The following is an 8,555-nucleotide window of genomic DNA, read 5'->3' as shown; positions in this document are numbered from 1 at the left end:
AAAGAAACAAACTCATAGACAGACGTAGACAACAGAATGGTGGTTACCAGAGGAGAAGTGGGTGGGGGAAGGATGGTAAAGGGAGTAAATATATGGTGTCAAATATATGGTGACAGAGACAGAATGGTGGTTACCAGAGGGGAAGTGGGTGGGGGAAGGATGGTAAAGGGGGTAAAGAGTGTCAAATATATGGTGACAGAGGGAGACTAGACTTTGGGTGGTGAGCACACAATGCAATATACAGATGATGTATTATAGAATTGCACACTTGAAACTTATATAATGTTATTAAGCAATGTCACTTCAATAAATTTAATTTTTTAAAAATTGTGACCATTAGTAGTTAAGTTTCTTCTTGGTTTATAGTATTCTTATTAGTCAAGCCATCAGGAATGTGTGATTAGGTAAGCCAGAGTCCCAAAATTCAGAAATAAGCTAAACGATCTTGATTAAATTCCAACTGCAGAGTTATAACATTTTATTTTCCTAAATTAAATGTTTAGCTTGAAATGGAGTTAGTCTCACCCAATACATGAATCAAAAGCCCAGTAAACTATGTCTAATATCTTTACATCATTGTTCAACTGATTCCACCAGCAGGTATAAGAAAGGATGGATCCAATCACTGTCTTCATGTTTGCATTGGGCAAAACAGTCATCTCAAATACCTTAATTTCTCATTGTTAGTGTGAGGGATTTGAACTAAGTGGTTCATTTATTCGATAAATATCTATTGAGTACCCACTATGTGCCAGACACTATGCTAAGAACCTGGGATAGAATGGCAAACAAGAAAGACAGGGCCAGTGCCCTGATGGAGCTCATGATCCAGAAAGGAAGATAAACAACACTAATAGTTCAAAAACGTGAATCGATAAACACTATAAAGGAAATAAAATAATGGAAAGGAGCTATTTTAAGTGACATTTTTATGGAAAACCTCTATAAGAAGTTATATTGAAGCTGCGATATAAAGATACTAAGGAGTCAACCATGAAAAAAATCTGAAGTGGAGTGAACTTAGCATACTTAAGAAACTTTAAGAAAGATTAGAGTAGACAGAGTATAATAAACATAATGAGTATAATGAGCAAGAGGTAAAGAGCAAGGAGTAAATGAGGTTAGACAAGAACTGGATAATGTAAGTCAGGTTTTACACCCAAGAACAATGGAAAGCCATGGCAGCTTTTTAAACATCAGCAGAACATTACCCACTTTACATACTGAACCATACTCGTTGCACAGAGAACTGATTATAGGTAAGAGTAAAATGTAGAAGATCTGTAGGAAGCAGTGTTGTAGCCTAGCAGGAGATGGTGGTAGTTTAGTTAGGTACTGGCAGTGGCAATGGAGAGAAGTAGAGAGAAGATGTATTTTGGAAGTGATGACATATATTCGATATATTGATTATGGCTTGGATGTGAACAATTGCTAAAAATAAGAAAGAAAAATCAAGAATAATGCTTGAGTTTCTAACTTACACAACAAAATGATGGTGATACCATTTAGTTTTGAAGACCAGTGAATGGATAGGAAAAGCTTTTGGATCAAATAAGAATTAATTTTGGACACATTAAACTGCTCAAGACACCTCCAAGACAATATGTCGAATGAGCAGTTAAATAAATACATCTAGTCTATAGCCATGACACCCTGAATGTGCCTGATCTCATCTGATCTCGAAAGCTAAGTAGGGTCAGGCCTGGTTAGTACTTGGATGGGAGACCACCTAGGAATACCAGGTGCCATAAGAGTTAAAAAATAAAGTTAATTTAAAATTTAAAAAAATAAATACGTCTAGAGATCATTGGAAAGATTTTGTCCATTTATCATCACCTTCATCATCATCATCATCTCCATCATTAACATTATCATCACCATTGGTCAAGGCACTTAACCTCTTAAAGACTCAGTTTCTTCATAAATTAAATGGGAGTAATAATATCAACCTTGCTAATTCATAGAATTGTACGAATCAGAATGAAATAGTATATGGGTAAGCACTTTGCAAACACACACACATTAGATGTATAGATATGTATATATAAATAATATTTACTATTTCAATGGAAAATCAATTCTTTACACTCAACTCCCTATCAGCAATACTCATACTTGGTTCTCATAGATTATGTTCACTGTACCAGTCCCTAACAGTTAAATCAACGAGAATTCTTTCCTTGTGAGTCTAAAATGTGTTATTGGCCCTAGATTGTAATTTGTACATGCCTGTTCCCACCAGAAACCTGATGTTTCTGAGGAGACATAAGAGGTACATATAAAAGTAAGGCTGAGCATTGAGAGAGAGTAACCAAAATAGTTGCTAAACAAAGCTTATTGGTGCACATCAAATATTAGTAAATATTAACTAGTATTCAAAAGATAGGGCTTCCTTCAATAGATAACAAGAGACTATAAATAGATATTCTTCCTTATCCTTCACTTCACTTTCCTTATATTACTAACCCAGGGAATCATTTTCTCCAAGTAGAAACAAGAAGTTTCTTTCCTGTTTGAAGTTCCTGCAGATATAAAGAACACTCCCTTGGCCTCTGAAGAACACACTTCCAGTAAGATATAAGGTGAGTGTTCACATTCCAGTAACTTCTGATGGGTTAACTCTATTTATATAGGGCCCCGTCTCTGAACAGACCTTCTGGACTCCTAACAAGGCTAATTATTCCTCTCCATGGAATTACTCTGGCAGACAGAGTCTGGTGCCAATGCTAAAAGTATGTATACACAGAGACAAGAAAAGTACTGTTGTTTTATCACCAAATACCCTAAACTGACAACCAGATAAAATGATCAATGATAATGAAGCAAAACTTCTAGAAGTCTGTCAGGGAGCAGCAGAAAATGTTTATCTATCTCAATGACCAATTTCTGAACTAGATGTAGTCAACTGGGCTCCTTTTTAAAACCAGTTAAAAGACTAAATGTATTATTGCATCTATCATTGGTAAAATAGTGACATTTTTCAGAAACTTACTCATCTTTACCTTTGTTGCACATTCAAGATACTTTTCAGAAACATAAAAATCAAAATATTATAAGTAAAACTTTTCTACTTATTAAGTTTTTTAAATGTCGAAGTGTTCAATTGATTTAACTGCTTACTTAAAGATTGTCAAGAGTAAGATCCTACCTAAATACCAATTGCTAGACTTCATTCTTATAAAGAATTTCTAGAGTTGGAATGGTAAGCTTGTATGACTGGGATTTGAGATAGACAGGCTTTCAGTATTAGGGCAAGAAGAGACACGCTTTGATCATTTTCCTTATATTAGTGATCCTGAGAGTGAAGTACAGAAAATCTACTGTTTGCATTTATTTTTACTTCCTTTTTTTTATTATTGGATATAGTTAATGATAAACATAGTGCATCAGAACAGTTGTACACATACCTAATTTAGAAATATATATATTTATAGTATATATAAATTAATATATATAGTATATTTTCATACTTATAACTTTTTCCTTATAACGATGAATGATCCACGTATTTGGAGACCCTCACTCAGATTTCCAGGTTATGACCAATTATGTTTTAAATAGATACATGACTTGGCCTAATATACTTTTTATGAGTACTATAACCATTGCAAAGGCTCTGATTCAGGACCAAACTGTACCTTTCTGCGAATTTAAAAAAGGAGCCCTTCATCCACACGGACCTGCTCAGGAAATACAGCTTAGAGAACTGAGCAGGGGCCAGATTATAGCCTCACTCAATCCTCAGCAGATATGTTTGTGCAGCTAACGAACTGCATGAATGTCCAAATGCATGAGTCCAGCATGTTCCACTTTCAGAGAATGTGTTCAGAGCAATCACGCCTCCTACCTCCATCTGGCCAAACTTCTGGGCAGTGGCCCCAGCAGCCTCACAAGATGGCAGTTCCTTTGTAAATTTCCTTGATCACAATCCAGAGTCTGATTCTTGGTTTCACAGACTCAGAAAGGAGATTTTGTCAGCACTGGGGACAGATCCATTTACTTTAACCCAAATTACAAACTTATCAAATTTATTCTTTTGACTCAAGAAATATAAGTGTCACAGAAACTAGAATTCTCTGTGCCAGCACAATGAGCACATCCCCTGACTGTAAGCAAAATTATATGGGAAGGCAAGTTATAATCAGAAAGAAGGCATCCATCAAATGAACCCAAGTAAATGGCATCACATTGAGGTGGCTAGATGTCTGCAGCTGACAGTAGAACTAGTCTTACAGATATGACCCAAAGTGCTCTAGCTACAACTATTTGAATTCCTCTCTATGACAGATGTAATCTGACCAAGATCTTTCCCAATACGACTAGCATTTTGAACTAAACAGACACTGACTGGGATGTTCCCTTCCCACACAGTGCTTGGAAGGCACAGTCTATGCATGTCTCACTGATTCTCTCTGGATGATAAAACAGCCCCTCTTCCTAGCAGGAATATTTTTTCTTTACATGTGTTATAATACTATGTTATGTTCAGTTGGTCCTGGAGGAAAAGCTGTCACTCTGGATCCTACATATCACTGATACTTGGCCCATGAAATTTAAGTTTAACTTTCCAAAGAAAGTCTAATGTTTTGCAACTTCAAGGTACCACACTGTATTCTCCCAAAAGCACCCCAAAAACTGTGTTGCTCACACTGCCTTCAGAGCTTCAATAACCTTCCACTAATAATGATCATATTTACAGGAGCGAGACAGCCACCTACACACCTATTGACTCCCCAGTCAACTAATGCTAGTCATGTGACCCTCCTCACAACTAAGACATTTCTACAATGCAGTCCCCCTCATAACTAAGAACATCTGCATGGCAGGCACATCTTTTTGATAAATTTATTATTATAACTTTGGCAACCAATAGTGATATAATAAGAGAAAGCTATGTATTTAGACTCAACTGAAAATAAACTCCGCCAGGAGAAAAATGTGCCCATTCATAAAGATGTTTATACTAATAGGGACCAGTAGAAGAAAATTATTTATTTAAAACCCAAAACATTTCCCCGAATGATAAGTTTGTCCTCAGTTTCACGTCCGAGTTTAGTAGAAGAATGTATCCCTATGTGTTTTCATTTTCTCATTAATATATGCTACACGGAGAGAAAATAAATAAGTAAAAACTAAGTCAGTGAAGTCAATGAACTGATGTGAATTAGTTATTCATGTTCTAATGTTGGCAGCGAAAAAATGATTGCCAGAAAGTACAGGGGCTCATAGATCCCCAAAGTCAGCTGTTTTCTGTAAACATACCTTCTAGACGGTTAATAACATGTCCTTGGAACAGTCTTGGGCCATTGCTCTGTTTTCCCATTAGATTCCCCACATGTTCATAAAATGTCTCTTCTCATTTAAGTAACTGTGAATTGGCTATTTATTCTTTATAATGGTCATTTTTTACCTTTGAACAAATCGTTAAATTTGTTGTTGATCATGCATGAAAATAACTATCTGGCCTAAAACCTGGAAAAAATTTATCAGACTTTACTGGTTGATGATATTTTTGAAGGTAAAATACTATGTGTTATTTAGAATTGTATTAAACTATTTATTCACATCTCTTCAAGAATTGTGATTTGCAGTTTCCTATTTATACAGAAAATAGTATTTAGTTTCTTTTATGCCAAAAGCACTAGGCTAGACAGTGGGGAAAATAGAAAAGTGAATTAGGTCTGGCTCTTGCCTCCAGGAATCTGACACTCTACAAGGAATGAAAGGTGAGACATGCACAAAAATGGCTATAATGTGAGGCACTGGGATCATAAAAAGAAGGACCAAGTACCCTAGGAATTCAGAGGGAGCCTCGTTTCCAGCAGAGATGGTCAGAGAATGCTTTCACCACAGAAGAGGAGGCATTTGCATTGGGCATTAAGCCATGAGTCAGATTTCAGAAGGCACAGATGGGGGTATGAGGCATTGCAAGCAGACAGAATGGCAGCAAGGACAGAAGTACCCAAAGCACAGGGAACAAACAGTGATCCAATTTGGCTGGACCATGGTGTACTGTAGGGGGTGGTGGTGCTTAGGAGGTAAAGGTAAGTTGAGGTTAAACTATGAAGGGTTTAAATGCATGGTAAAAGACTATAAAGTCTGATGGGCATTTCAGGAAAAGGCATCATCTATCAGAATGCATTTTAAAATAATTGATCAGGCAATGTTATGTGAAATAGAGGGAGAAAAGAAGGTGGGGAACAATGGTTGATGTATTCCATATATGAGATGGCTAGTGGGCTTCACAACAGACTGCCATGAATAGAAAAATCTGAAAAGCAGTAGAGATTTTTCTGTGTGCCATTTCTTATTCAACCCGTTTTTTCCCCCTTTCTGGTTACAAAAGTCGGAAAAGCCAAAATCCATGGAGGGGTTCATCAGTCCAAAATACGAGTTATGAATTCTAAGGAACTACAAAATCTAAAAGGGTCAGAGGTGGGTGCTGAAGTCAAGTTACAGAGCTCAATAACTAGAACCAGAAAAATAAGAACAAGCACAAACCATGTCGGCTCAGAGAAATTTGAAGGTGGGGAGAGAGTCCTACCAGATGGCCTAAGATGAAAATTTTTAATTTTGTGTTTTGTTTGTTTGTTTTTGGCGTGTTTTTCTTTTTAATGAAAATCTAAAAATTTTGCGAAAGCCTACTTTGGGTCACGTGGATAACCATCGTATTAATGAGTGCTTTCACGCTCTTTTAGTGCGCGTGCTTGCATTTTTCTGCTGCACTGACACCGTGTAGTTCTCTTTTATTTGAATGGGCTCACACAGAGAAAGCACAGGAAGAATTTATATAAAAAGAACACATTTGTGCCAGGTGAAGGCCAAATGAAATCCTGGTGAACTAAATAAACAATGAGTTCTCGTTGGTTCAACGAAAGAAATGGTAAAATTTAGACCATGATATCAAAACTAAGCAGAACTAAAGACTCAGAGTCCATTGTACTCAGTAACTAAGTTTTCTTAAATCAGTATAAAATTTGGATTTTGTTGATTTGGTAATTTTCTTGATATTTAGCTTGTATATATATTCTAATTTAATAATTATTTACTGTCTATTACGATAATGAACTTATTCTTAGCTACATTGCATGAATGTAAGTACCATTTTCTTAAAATGATATCAGTTAGTCCAGTGGGGGTAGAATGAGTGAAAACATTTTTATTAAAGTGGGTCCATACATTACTAATGTTTGGAAAACATGCATTTTTGCTTGTGGCTTAATTTTAAGATAAAAGTACGGTACTATTTGCTTAAATTGTCAAGGCAAAGAAGACACTCACATATTTATGTTCAAAGAGGTAAGCCTGCCCATTTTCCAAGCTATAAACTTCTAAGTTAATATATGTGATAAAAATTTTTATTTAGAACCTATTTGTTTGTGTCATTGAACTAGTTTATTTACTATGTGATTTAACCAGATAGCTTCAGACTATAAAATAAAGCAACTGAAACTAGTTTGTAAAAATGTATATTATAGAAGAAATTCTCCAATATTTTTCACTTTGTTTTTATTCCATCCTGATTTCAGTAGTAAATAGAGTTAGAGAACATAAGATAATATAATATATTCTTATGGTAACTAAATAAGCAAATAAAATCAGCATATCAGTCACATTGGGATTATATTATTTTTAGCATCCTGATGTGAAGTTAAGTTTAGTGAGAGTCTCTATTACATTAATTGGCTACCAGTTCTGCTAAGTGTAATTAGCACCACTATTCATATCTCAGCCCATGTGTGAATTGGCAGCACTGTCAGCATAACGCACCTGTTTTCTTAGCCCAGGATATCAACTGAGCAACAACTGACTGATATCCTGAATTATGTTAAATATATTTAATAGTATTCCTGACATGTGTTCAAAGAAATAGTACTGAGGTGTTTTTTCCTCATTGCTAATATATAGAAAATATGTAATTTCCCATGAGCTTCACAAAGTGTTAGCTAAGTCATCTTTAAACTATCACCATAAGATATTTATTCCATTATCTCCAATGTACTGATTCAGGGACAAAGATCAGGATATCTCAGGCTTTAGGATTTTTCAGCTCATCACGTTCTTAGTTTCCTCCTTGGGAATAAACCCTCATAGTAAATGATTCCAGCAAGTGATTAAGCATGACAATTAAAGAATAACTAGTTTTAGGGTAGGAAAAATCAATGGAAAATATCAAATTAGTGTTTAAATAATGATAAATATTTCAAATGAAACAGTTATAAAATGTACTTATCTAGCATAAATACCGAATCCAGGTAATATCAAATAATCACAAACTTGTAAATTAAAAAATTATAGGTTTCTATCTCATCTTTTGACTGATAACAATATCCTCTCAGTCTCAGCCAATTCCCATGTTTAGATGCCACATCAGCTAGTATTCAAGTAAAAGGGCCATAACATATTCAAGCTTTGACACTACATCTCTTCTTATTTCTTAAAGCAGTTGATTTCCACTCAGCTCTGTTCTCTCCTCTGGAAGCAAACCCAAGTAACTGTCCTTTCTGGGCCGCTAATTTGTTTAACACTAAACAAAGCAGTTTTTAATCAACTGT

The 8,555-nt window shown here is 35.4% G+C and overlaps 1 pseudogene; it reads left to right on the top strand.

The window, feature by feature from the left end:
* The first annotated feature begins 1,635 nt into the window (after positions 1–1,635).
* LOC112481214 lies at positions 1,636–1,754 on the top strand (annotated as a pseudogene).
* The last annotated feature ends 6,801 nt before the right edge of the window (positions 1,755–8,555 follow it).

Source organism: Pteropus alecto, unplaced genomic scaffold (genome assembly GCF_000325575.1).
Source record: "Pteropus alecto unplaced genomic scaffold, ASM32557v1 scaffold565, whole genome shotgun sequence".
NCBI lineage: Eukaryota > Metazoa > Chordata > Mammalia > Chiroptera > Pteropodidae > Pteropus > Pteropus alecto.
This window is presented reverse-complemented; position numbering and strand designations above follow the sequence as displayed.